General features: G+C 43.7%; 1 protein-coding gene across 2 annotated transcripts in view; it reads right to left on the bottom strand.

Moving 5' to 3' along the window:
• LOC127449079 (choline transporter-like protein 2) overlaps window positions 1–12,771 on the bottom strand; it is a 175,955-nt gene that overhangs the window by 108,301 nt on the left and 54,883 nt on the right. The window lies entirely within an intron of this gene.

The following is a 12,771-nucleotide window of genomic DNA, read 5'->3' as shown; positions in this document are numbered from 1 at the left end:
GTGGCTTGCTGTGCATGACACCACGGAGACTCGCAGCACGGGAGGCTCATGCTACTCTCCATGATCCACGCACAACTTACCATGCGCCCCATTGAGAGCGAGAACCCCTAATCGCAACCACAAGGAGGTTACCCCATGTGACTCTACCCTCCCTAGCAACCGGGCCAATTTGGTTGCTTAGGAGACCTGGCTGGAGTCACTCAGCACGCCCTAGATTCGAACTCACGACTCCAGGGGTGGTAGTCAGCGTCAATACTCGCTGAGCTACCCAGGCCCCCAAAAACAACAATTTAATAACTCGGCAGCTCAAATAATACACAAGTTTTAACAGAAGAATTAATGTAAGTGCTTTTATAAAATTATAAGCTTCACTTTTCTGACTTTAAACCCTTCAAAAATTAACATTCACTTCCATTGTAAGTGGCTCACGCGTTCAGTGGGAGATACAGAAATAAACACGGAGACAGTGCACAACAGCGAAAGGTGTCAGGGCAGCACACGTTGATGGAATAACTGTCCGCAGTGTCATTTAATATTAATTACATTACGTTTGGACAGTTATTGGCTAAAATGCAGACATTGTTAAAGGCATACTCAGTATTTTTTCCCCATTAAAAAGTTGTACATATCAATAAATCAACAGTACTTTTGAAAAAAAATAAAATAAAAGATCGTCATGTACATTTACATAAGATGAAGGGCCCTATTTTGCGCTATGCTGTCAATCATAAGCACAAAGTCACTGGGCATGGCCATGAAGTTTTGCTATTTTCACGCAAGCATGCGCTAAGTCTTGGTGCAAGTGGATCGGCGAAATTGCGCATGCAAAGCACTAATGGACTGGGTCAAGTGCAAAAAGTCCATTCCCTATCAAGCACCAGTGATATAAACAAAGACAGCACATTCATAAGAAGTTGGTAGTGTAAATGGACTATATGTAATGAATTAGAAGAACAGAAATACAGTATAAACTTACTTTCTTCTGTGCATTAACTGTGTCCTTGTTAAATGTCGGGCATATTTCTATGACAGTGACATGCACCTTTTAAGTGCTGTGAAAAAGTATTTTCCCCCATCCTGATTTCTTTTGTTTTTGTAAATATCTCATAATAAATTGTTTCAAAAATTCAAACAAAATCTAACATAAAACAAAGGCAATCTGAGTCTAAACAAAATACAGTTTTTAAATAATAATGTTATTTATTTAAACAAAAAAGTTATCCAATACCAACTGGGCCAGTCTGAAAAAGCATTTGCCTCTTTAGTTACTAAATCCCCAAATCTATGAAACTGCATTCATAATGGGGTTCAGCTGGACTAGACACACCCAGGCCTGATTACTGCCAGCACTGTTCAATCAAATCAACACCTAAATAGAACTTTTTTTAGCAGCATGAAGTTGACTAAAAGATCTCACCCAGTAGCACACTATGCCAAGGTCGAAAGAAATTCCAGAAATGATGAGGAAAAAGGTGATTACAGTACATCAGTCTGGGAAGGGTTAAAAAGCAATTTCAAAGGCTCTGGGACTCCAAAGAACCACAGTAGCCAAGATTTCACTGTGGGGCCAAATTTAGGCATGCTATTGTGTGCCAAGGCCACTTGCGTTCCCACTTTCATTTCCGAGCCTTAATCGTGCCTCTTCTGGGCTTATTCGGGGCCAACGGCCACTGATTACCCTTGGGCTAAAAAAGGCCAACTGGGGATTGAGGCGTGGTCAATGTCAAAGGCGGCACAACAGCTGGACTGTGTTATGTGCACTGCCGATGCAAGTGCATCAGTCCACACGTAACCTCCCCCAACGCCCCACAAGACGTCATGTAGTTACACGCGCCGGGGAAGGTGTTCTATTCCTTTCCTATTCTTTCAGGGGGAAAAGACCCCGCGGAGACCACATCCTGCCCGGAGGGGAGGTAACATCTGGCAATACGTCATGTGGGCTCACCAGCCACACATGGAAGAGGCACGGTGGTAGGTCCTGCCTGGAAGGGGAGGAGCTCTACAAACACAGCGTCCGGGGCAGAGAGGGCTCTGCCCAAGGGAGACGCGGGTCTGCCGACAGGGAGACCATACCACGGAAAATACATCACAGGGGGTTACCGGAGTAACCGGCAACTGTGGAGCACCTATCCCAATACAGGGCATATTAGTACCTGTAGTGGGTCCGGCTGCTAATTCCTCTGCCGAATTCATGAGCCACAGGGCTAGGGAGGAAGGACATCCAGGGTTCACGGTTCGTGAACTCGCATGGGAGAAGAAGCGCATGTCTTCGCCTCACGGAGGGGAAAGGCACTATACACAAGCAATACACCCGACCAGCTGTTCCGTATTACCAAACCTACCTGTTTGTACCTGACAAAACACAGGATGAAACTGGCTTAACCCGGAGATTGTAAAATCTCACAAAGGTATTGGGTGTTGCCCAACCCGCTGCTCTGCAGATGTCTGCTAGAAAGGCACCATTGGCCAGTGCCCACGAGGATGCCAGACTCCTTGTAGAGTGTGCTCATATTCCCAAAGGGGCGGGGACAGCCTAGGCTTGGTATGCCAGAGCGATGGCATCCACGATCCAGTGGGCAAGCCTCTCTTTGGAGACAGCATTCCCTTTCCACTGTCTGCCGAAGCAGACAAAGAGCTGCTCAGAGCGTCTAAAGCTCTGCGTGCGATCCAAGTAGATGCGCAAAGCATGCACCGGACACAGTAATGACAGGGCTGGGTCTGCCTCCTCCCAGGGCAGCGCTTGCAGACTCACCAACTGATCCCTGAAGGGGGTTGTGGGAACCTTGAGCACATAGCCCGGCCAGGGTCTCAGGACCACGTGAGAGTCTACCAGACCGAACTCCAGGCAGGTATCGCTGACAGAGAACGCCTGCAGGTCCCCAACCCTCTTGATGGAGGTGAGCGCAATCAGGAGGGCCGTCTTCAAAGAGAGGGCTTTCAGCTCGACTGACTCTAGCGGCTCAAACGGGGCTCTCCGAAGGCCCAGGAGGACCATGGAGAGATCCCATGAGGGAAAGAGGCGTGGCCTAGAAGGATTCAGCCTCCGGGCGCCTCTCAGGAACCTGATGATCAGGTCGTGCTTCCCTAAGGACTTTCCATCCACTGTGTCGTGGTGTGCCGCTATGGCGGCCACATACACCTTCAGAGTGGAGGGGGACAGCCGCCCCTCCAGCCTCTCCTACAGGAAGGAAAGCACTGACCCGACTGCGCATCTCTGGGGGTCTTCACCTCGGGAAAAATACCAACTCATGAACAAACGCCACTTCAGGGCATAAAGCTGCCTCGTAGAGGGAGCCCTGGCCTGAGTGATCGTGTCTACCACTGCTGGTGGTAGGTCACTTAGGTCTTCCACGTCCCGTCCAAGGGCCAGACGTGGAGGTTCCAGAGGTCTGGGCGCGGGTGCCAGATGGTGCCCCGTCCCTGAGAGAGGTCCTTCCTCATGAGAATCTGCCAGGGAGGGGCTGTCGCAAGGAGCGTGAGATCCGAGAACCAAGTCTGAGTGGGCCAGTACGGCGCCACGAGGGTGACCTGTTCCTCATCCTCCCTGACCTTGCACAGGGTCTGTGCAAGTAGGCTCACTGGGGGAACGTGTATTTGCGCAGCCCCCGGGGCCAGCTGTGTGCCAGCACATCTGTCCCGAGGGGGACTCCCGTCAGGGAATACCAGAGCGGGCTGTGGGAGGATTCCCGGGAAGCAAACAGGTCTCCCTGTGCTTTGCCGAATTGACTCCAAATCAGCTGGACCACCTGGGGGTGGAGTCTCCACTCTCCGCTGAGCATCGCCTGCCGCAACAGCGTGTCTGCTGTGGCGTTGAGGCTGCCCGGGATTTGAGTGGCCCGCAGCGACCTCAGCCGCTGCTGACTCCATAGGAGGAGATGGTGGACGAGTTGCGACATGCGACGAGAGCGTAGGCCGCCTTGGCGATTTATATATGCTACTGTCGCTGTGTTGTCCGACCGGACCAACACATGCTTGCCCCGGATCAATGGCAATAGCCTCCGCAGGGCGACAATACAGCTAGCAACTCGAGGCAGTTGATGTGCCAACACAGCCGTGGTCCTGTTCAGGAGCCAGCGGCTGCGTGCCCATTGCACACGGTGCCCCAGCCCAACTCGGAGGCGTATGTGGTGACCATGACGCGTCTGGACACTTGCTGTAGGGGGACTCCTGCCCGCAGAAATGCAAGGTCTGTCCAAGGGCTGAATAAGTGGCAGCAGATCTGCGTGATAGCCACACGATGTGTGCCGCGGCACCATGCCCATCTCGGGACTCGAGTCTGAAGCCAGTTCTGAAGTGGTCTCATATGCATCAACCCGAGCAGCGTGACCACCACCGAGGATGCCATATGCCCCAGGAGCCTCTGAAAGTGTTTCAGTGGAACCGCTGTCTTCCGCCTGAATGACTTCAGGCAGTTCAGCACCGACTGTGCGTGCTCGCTTGAGGCGCGCTTTCATTGAGACCGAGTCTAACTTCATGCCGAGAAAAGAGATGCTCTGAACCGGGGAGAGCTTGCTCTTTTCCCAGTTGACCCGAAGCCCTAGATGGATGAGGTGCCTGAGCACCAGGTCCCTGTGTGCACACAGCAACTCTCGAGAGTGTGCTAGAATCAGCCAGTCGTCGAGGTAGTTGAGTATGCGGACACCCACTTCCCTTAACAGGGCAAGAGCTGCCTCTGCGACCTTCGTGAAGACACGAGGGGACAGGGACAGGCCGAAGGGGAGGACCTTGTACTGATACGCCCAGCCGTCGAAAGCAAACCGTAGGAAGGGTCTGTGACGAGGTAAAACCGAGACGTGAAAGTACGCATCCTTCAGGTCTACCGCCGCCAACCAATCTTGATGCCGGACGCACGCCAAAATGTGCTTCTGTGTCAGCATCTTGAACGGGAGTCTGTGTAAGGCCTACTTAAAAAAACTACTGCTAGCCCAGAAGAATATTAAGGCTCGTCCTAATTTTGCCAAAACACACCTTGATGATCCTCAATTGATTCATCTACTGATTTAGCTTTTTTATGTTTACTGGACTTTGTATGATGTTAATTGATAAATGAAAACTATTTATGGCATTATTTTGAAGACATCCTCACTATGCAACATTTTTCACAAGTGCCTAAAACTTATGCACAGTACTGTGTATATATATATATATATATATATATATATATATATATATATATATATATATATATATATACACACACTATATTGCCAAAAGTATTCGCTCACCCATCCAAATAATTGAATTCAGGTGTTCCAATCACTTCCATGGCCACAGGTGTATAAAATGAAGCACCTAGGCATACAGACTGCTTCTACAAACATTTGTGAAAGAATGGGCCGCTCTCAGGATCTCAGTGAATTCCAGCGTGGTACTGTGATAGGATGCCACCTGTGCAACAAGTCCAGTCGTGAAATTTCCTCGCTACTAAATATTCCACAGTCAACTGTCAGTGGTATTATAACAAAGTGGAAGCGATTGGGAATGACAGCAACTCAGCCACGAAGTGGTAGGCCACATAAAATGACAGAGCGGGGTCTGCGGATGCTGAGGCGCATAGTGCGCAGAGCCAACTTTCTGCAGAGTCAATTGCTACAGACCTCCAAAGTTCATGTGGCCTTCAGATTAGCTCAAGAACAGTGCATAGAGAGCTTCATGGAATGGGTTTCCATGGCCGAGCAGCTGCATCCAAGCCATACATCACCAAGTGCAATGCAAAGCGTCGGATGCAGTGGTGTAAAGCACGCCGCCACTGGACTCTAGAGCAGTGGAGACGCGTTCTCTGGAGTGACGAATCACGCTTCTCCTTCTGGCAATCTGATGGACGAGTCTGGGTTTGGCGGTTGCCAGGAGAACGGTACTTGTCTGACTGCATTGTGTCAACTGTGAAGTTTGGTGGAGGGGGGATTATGGTGTGGGGTTGTTTTTCAGGAGCTGGGCTTGGCCCCTTAGTTCCAGTGAAAGGAACTGAATGCTTCAGCATACCAAGAGATTTTGGACAATTCCATGCTCCCAACTTTGTGGGAACAGTTTGGGGATGGCCCCTTCCTGTTCCAACATGACTGCGCACCAGTGCACAAAGCAAGGTCCATAAAGACATGGATGAGCGAGTTTGGTGTGGAAGAACTTGACTGGCCTGCACAGAGTCCTGACCTCAACCCGATAGAGCACCTTTGGGATGAATTAGAGCGAAGACTGCGAGCCAGGCCTTCTCGTCCATCATCAGTGTCTGACCTCACAAATGCGCTTCTGGAAGAATGGTCAAAAATTCCCATAAACACACTCCTAAACCTTGTGGAAAGCCGTCCCAGAAGATTTGAAGCTGTTATAGCTGCATAGGGTGGGCCGACATCATATTAAACCCTATGGATTAAGAATGGGATGTCACTTAAGTTCATATGCGTCTAAAGGCAGATGAGCGAATACTTTTGGCAATATAGTGTATATATATATATATATATATATATATATATATATATATATATTTGAAAACTGTATTTTGTGTTATATCTCGTTTGAAGATCTAAAACAATTTAGTATGAAAAATACACAAAAATAGAAGAAATCAGAAAGAGGGCAAATACTTATTCACATCACTGTAAGCATGAAAAATTAATCAAGATTTTGATGTATGCTCAGTTAAGTTATTTAGAATGTAAGTAAAATTAATCATATTGATCAAGTGACACAGAAATCATGGCAAGAAATAACAGTGTATCGGCCTTCCACGTTAGACTGTGGATCGAGGGATCTTTTTTTTTTTTTTGCACGCAATTGCACGCTTTAATAATTAAAAGTCTTAGTGCCACGGTTTTCAAACTGGGAGGCGTGCCTCCCCAGGGGGGTGCCAGAGCATGTCAGTGTGTCGTCATGTGTTTGTGACAAGTGCAGTTTCACATAGAGACTGAGATTAGCTCATGTGCTGCGAGTTTATCACAGATACTGAATAGGCTAAAAACATTTCTGCCAAGTAATCCTATTGTCATGAGGACAAACAGGTATTTTTAACAAAAAATAATGCAAAATATGGTTTCATATTATTAATAGAAACATTTATAGCTGTTAATCACATATCAGTGTTTAACGCATTGGCGGAATGAGTCTGTCAGACTGCATTTAAGGTTATTGATCATCATTGGTGAATTGCTCCAACACTGAAATATGAAGCATTTTGATAATATTACACTAGAGCAGTGGTTCCCAACCCTGCTCCTGCAGGCCCCCAAACACTAAAAATTTTGGATATCTCCCTAATCAAACACACCTGATTCAACTCATCAGCTCGTTAGTGAAGACTCCAAGACCTGAACTGGGTGTGTCAGAAAAGGGAGATTTACAAAATATGCAGAGTTGTGGGGCCACCAGGAACAGGGTTGAGAACCACTGCACTAGAGGAAAATATCTGATAAAACTTCAAATAAGTAGTAAAGTACTAAAAACGTATGCATTTGCCTAATTCTAAGGTGTAAGTCTAAGACGAAAGCCAAATTGTCCAGCGCAACAAAAACAGAAAATTACTGAGTGAGCCTTTAATGAATCCTATTATGGTGAAGGTTAGAAAGTTCAGACGTATGAGATGCCCACGCACTCACAATCTCTAAATCATACAAAGAGCAGACTGTTGCTTTCTGGGTATAGAGTGAATGTCTGTTTATTAATGCTTCTCTGTGATGCAGATCTGTGAATGGGCAATGGCATCCAATGAGCCTGGCCAATACTCATATAGACATGCAACAATGGGTGATGCATATAAATTAACTTACCACTGAAAGACCACAATCATTAACATGAGGAGTATTTACACCTATTCAGTTCCAATAAAACTTATTTCTGAGACAAATGTCAAAAAATGAATGACAATTCAATCCAGCTTAGAAAATGGCTTTACTTTAATTAGGAAATTTAAAAACTGTATTTTACCATCTGGATTTCTGGGGTAGCCTGGTAGAATGGCCAACACAACAAAACTATTATAATTATCTAAAAACATTATATATATATATATATATATATATATTTATTTATTTATTTTTTTTTTTTGTGCAAATGATTATATTCTTGCTTTGAATAAATAATAATAAAAAAAACACATTAAGGTATTTTTTCGATGGATGGATGGATGACCATCAGCACTGACCTCACTGTGTTCCTCCAGGTCCAGCAGATGGAAGCTCCTGAGCCAAACGCCGGGCTCCTCGTCCATTTGCACATCCACATGATGCCCAGCCTGGCATAGCCGATGCCTTATCCAGCCCAATCTTGCCCGCAGACCCCTTTCTCCTCCAGACACCACTAGAGACAACCTCATCCTCCACCCGTATCGCACACCAACTTCCTCCAAGAGCAACAAATACACGTCATATTATCTGACTTTGACATGCCACATTTAAAGTGCATTCACATATGGCAAGTACCTACAGACTCTAAGGGGCTTCCGTTTGTTAGATTTTGAATCCCAGATTTTCAATATGGTCTCAGATTGTGGACTGCATTGTATAACTCATATTTCTTTTAATTCAAAAGTCTTGACTGTTCGTGTAAAATTACATTTCCGTTTCACATATCTAGGAAGTCTTGACTTTCAAGGAATGGTTACACCTGGGGTAAAAAGTCATTGTTTTTATTTGATGGTTGACACATACAGTGCAAAATTCTTAAGCACATTAGATATTTAACAAAAACATGTCTTAAGATGGTTAATTTATATTCTCTGCTTTAATGTGCCATTCGGAAATATCCATTTTAGATTTCCAAACATTCCTTTTGCAAATAGAATGGAATAGAAATAGAACAAGGAGTCCTGCTACAGATGGTATGGCCCCCACAGAGCTCGGATCTCAACATCATTGAGTCAGTCTGGGATTACATGAAGAAACAGACAGAAGAACTGTGGCAAATTCTCCAAGAAGCTTGAAAAATTGTGCACAGGTGTACCTAGGACAACTGGAGCTGTTTTAAGGGCATAGAGTGGTCACACCAAATATTGATTCAGTTTTTTGTTTACTGCACTTTGAAAGAAGTAAATTGCTAAATAACAATTATTCAAGACATATGTTTTTAAAAAACATACATTTTTCACAACTGCCTAAAACTTGTTGCATGTGAAAATTCAACAGTGCAATAAAAGAACAAAGCATTATTTAAATGTGCAGTGGAAAGTGAATGTGCAGTGCAGTGGGAAAAACACAGGGTGAATTACTCACTGTAAATGATGCTCCTTATCCACAATGTCTGTTTTCCTGGTAGATTAGATCAGCTCCTAATAACATCCATGTTTGCGTTCTGCTAAAATCAGGAGAGGGGGTGCCATAACTTTCACAAAGTTCCTTCATGATCTGATGCACAGAAATGACTGTCATCCCTTGTAGTGTCTATGAACTGACAAGGACTAGGTGATCTAAACTTTAGTAACCCTGAATTTTTCATCCATTTATCCCTCATTCTCTCCATGCTGATTAACAGGCACATACTCACACAATAATCTGATTGTCACAGACTAATGGGATGTCAAGTCAGTTTATTCCACCCAGTGCATCCTTTTCATTGACACAATCTCTCCTTTTTCTGACATTGTTTTGTAGTACATTCTAATTAGCAGAAGTATTGTAGTTCTCCGTTCTTTTGTGTTTAGCTGAACTACATTTGATACAGTGAAGTAAATAAATTACTAAGAGTAGACACTGTAAAAATGATATATTCTGTAAGGATGGTTAATTTGATAAACTGAACAAACAAAACAAAACAAAACAAAACAGAAGGAACCACAGTTGGTCTAGTACAGGCATTGATTTCCACAACACAGATTTTGTGTAACCTATGAAACTTTGAGAATGTCTATTTTATTGACATTAAATTATCAATTAAAAAATATTAAATTACGTCACACAGATATTTGCCTGTGTTGGAACAGAACCCCCAACCTCCTCGAACAGCGTTTAATTAAAAACATGTCACCTTGCTGAACAAAGAAGCGGAATACTTTTCTCCCGTTTACAAGCCATATCGCTACGTTTACCTTATTTTCGAACACAAGCTCGTCCCAGATTTAGCAACACTCATTCCTGTCTTTAAATTTGGCGAGAAAACGTTAAAAACTTTGACGCTCGCGCGCAGGCGTGCTCGCATCGACCTGCAGTGCGCGCGGTTGCCAGGTGGCGAAGTTTAGGCCTAAAGGGATAGTTCATCCAAAAATGAAAATTCTCTCATCATTTACTCACCCTCAATCCATCCCATTTGTGTATGACTTTCTTTCTTCTGCAAAAAACACACAAAAAAGATTTTAAGCAGAATATCTTTTAGCTGTGTAGGTCAGTGATGGTAAGTGAATGGTAGCCAGAACTTTGAAGTTCAGAAAAGCACATAAAGGCAGCATAAAAGTAATCCATACGACTCCAGTTATTAAATTAATGTATCCAGAAGCGATATAATAGATGTGGGTGAGAAACAGATCAATATTTAAGGCCTTTTTAACTATAAATCTTCACTTTCACTTCTAGATTCTTCTTTTGTTTTTCTGGCGATTCAAATTCTTTGTGCATATCACCTCCTACTCATCGGGGCTGGTCAAAGGTGGAGATTTATAGTAATAAATGACTTAAATATTGTTCTGTTTCTCACCCACACCTATCATATCGCTTCTGATGTTATGGATTTAATCACTGGAGTCGTATAGGTTACTTTTCTGCTGCCATTATGTGCTTTTTGGAGCTTCAAGGTTCTGGCTACCATTCACTTACATTTTACTATGGACCTACAGAGCTGAAATATTCTTCTAAAAATCTTCATTTGTGTTCTGCAGAAGAAAGTCATACACATCTTGGATGTATGATGGTGAGTAATTGATGAGAGCGTTTTGTTTTATTTTTGGGTGAACTATTCCTTTAACGCTATAAAATAGCACAATAAATATGATAGCTTCTCATCAGGATTTATGATTCAGACTATTACAAAACTACTCATGTATTTTTCTATACTGCATCACATGGATGAGCTCTTAGAGGCCCAGTAAAGTTATATTTCTTATTGCCTTTTATGCATTACTGTGTTTTGCTTTCATGTTGACTTTTTCTCATTGTAGGATTTTTTCAAACATCAAAGATGCTGTAAATGTCATGAACTTTCCAAATATGAGAGAGATCCATTTAGTATATTTACCTCAAATTGTATGCTGTGTATGCTGTGCACAGCAATTTCTGTATGCATGGGTGACCCATCCAAGGACCTGTCACATTTGCCAAAATGTAATGTAAAATGTAAAAAAAAAAAAATATTGGTTAATTATTTGATCGGACTGACAAAAGACATTTGTGCACAAATTAAGATCTAAAATGTCAAATAAATGTTTTTATTTCCAAGATGACAGGTTAACTGGTTGCCACTCACTTAATTTAACATGCACGTAATGAGGTCATGTGGCAACAATACAGCATACTACTTTTTTTATTGCGTTTAAGTAATGTCGGAATGATCGTATTTACGAGTTGAGTGCACATAAACGGCACCACAGTTGTAATTATGAGTGGGACACTCTAGATTTCCTTTGAGCCCTGACTTTCCGAGTCTGAATAATGATGTTTCTGTAACCCATTTTCTATTCCTTTTATGCAAGATGGAACAGTTTGTTTGTTATTTGTGATTTTACACCATGCCAGCTTCCATGGCTATTTTCATAGTGAAGCAAGATGGAACAGAAAACGAACTGACTGACAACTAAATCAAAGACAAACAAACAAATATCGTCTCTATTGTGACAGAACAGAGATTTTATTTCTGGCGTTAAGCTCTAAATTATAAAAACAATATAAAGATTCATTAACACTAAAGATTAGGCAGAAATAAATACATAATATGGGGATGATAAAACCAGGATATACACAGAAAGGAACCCTAGATTGTGAATTTATTATCTGTGTAATTTGGCATGCATCAGTGCTACTAGCAGAGAGGCCTTATCCTACACACGCACCCACCCACACCCGAGGCACAAGCAGGCCAACCCTAGTGTACAGCTAAGCTGGTTACACATTCTCTTTCTGACTCAGTGCCTTCAGAGAGTTATATAACAAGGTTAGGGAGGGCAAATTAGGCATTCAGGACACCTGTACATGGAAATGCCATTGTGCTTACTATAAATGATAAGACTCATTCACTGTAAAAATAGATCTATGAGGTTTGTTAATGTTTTGTTATGAAACTTAATGGATTCTCAAAAGGGATTTTTTTTTCTCAAAGAGGAAAAATCAAATGTGTTATGTCAACACAGGAAGATTCTGTTATGACAACACAAAGACTTGAGCATTGAGAAAGAAGAGACTAACTACATTGCATTTGGGTTGTTGTCCAGTTATTACTATTATTATTATTATTATTTCATCCCCTTTTCTCACAGTTTGGAATGGCAATTCCCACTACTTAGTAGGTCCTCGTAGTGGCGCGGTTACTCACCTCAATCCAGGTGGCAGAGGACAAGTCTCAGTTGCCTCCGCTTCTGAGAGAGTCAATCCGTGCATCTTATCACGTGGCTCGTTGTGCATGACACCGCGGAGACTCACAGCATGTGGAGGCTCATGCTACTCTCCGCGATTCACGCACAACTTACCATGCGCCCCACTGAGAGCGAGAATCACTAATCACGACCACGTGGAGGTTACCCCATGTGACTCTACCCTCCCTAGCAACCGGGCCAATTTGGTTGCTTTGGAGACCTGGCTGGAGTCACTCAGCACACCCTGGATTCAAACTCACGACTCCAGGGGTGGTAGTCAGCATCAATAC

Source organism: Myxocyprinus asiaticus, chromosome 12, assembly GCF_019703515.2.
Source record: "Myxocyprinus asiaticus isolate MX2 ecotype Aquarium Trade chromosome 12, UBuf_Myxa_2, whole genome shotgun sequence".
NCBI classification, from domain to species: domain Eukaryota; kingdom Metazoa; phylum Chordata; class Actinopteri; order Cypriniformes; family Catostomidae; genus Myxocyprinus; species Myxocyprinus asiaticus.
This window is presented reverse-complemented; position numbering and strand designations above follow the sequence as displayed.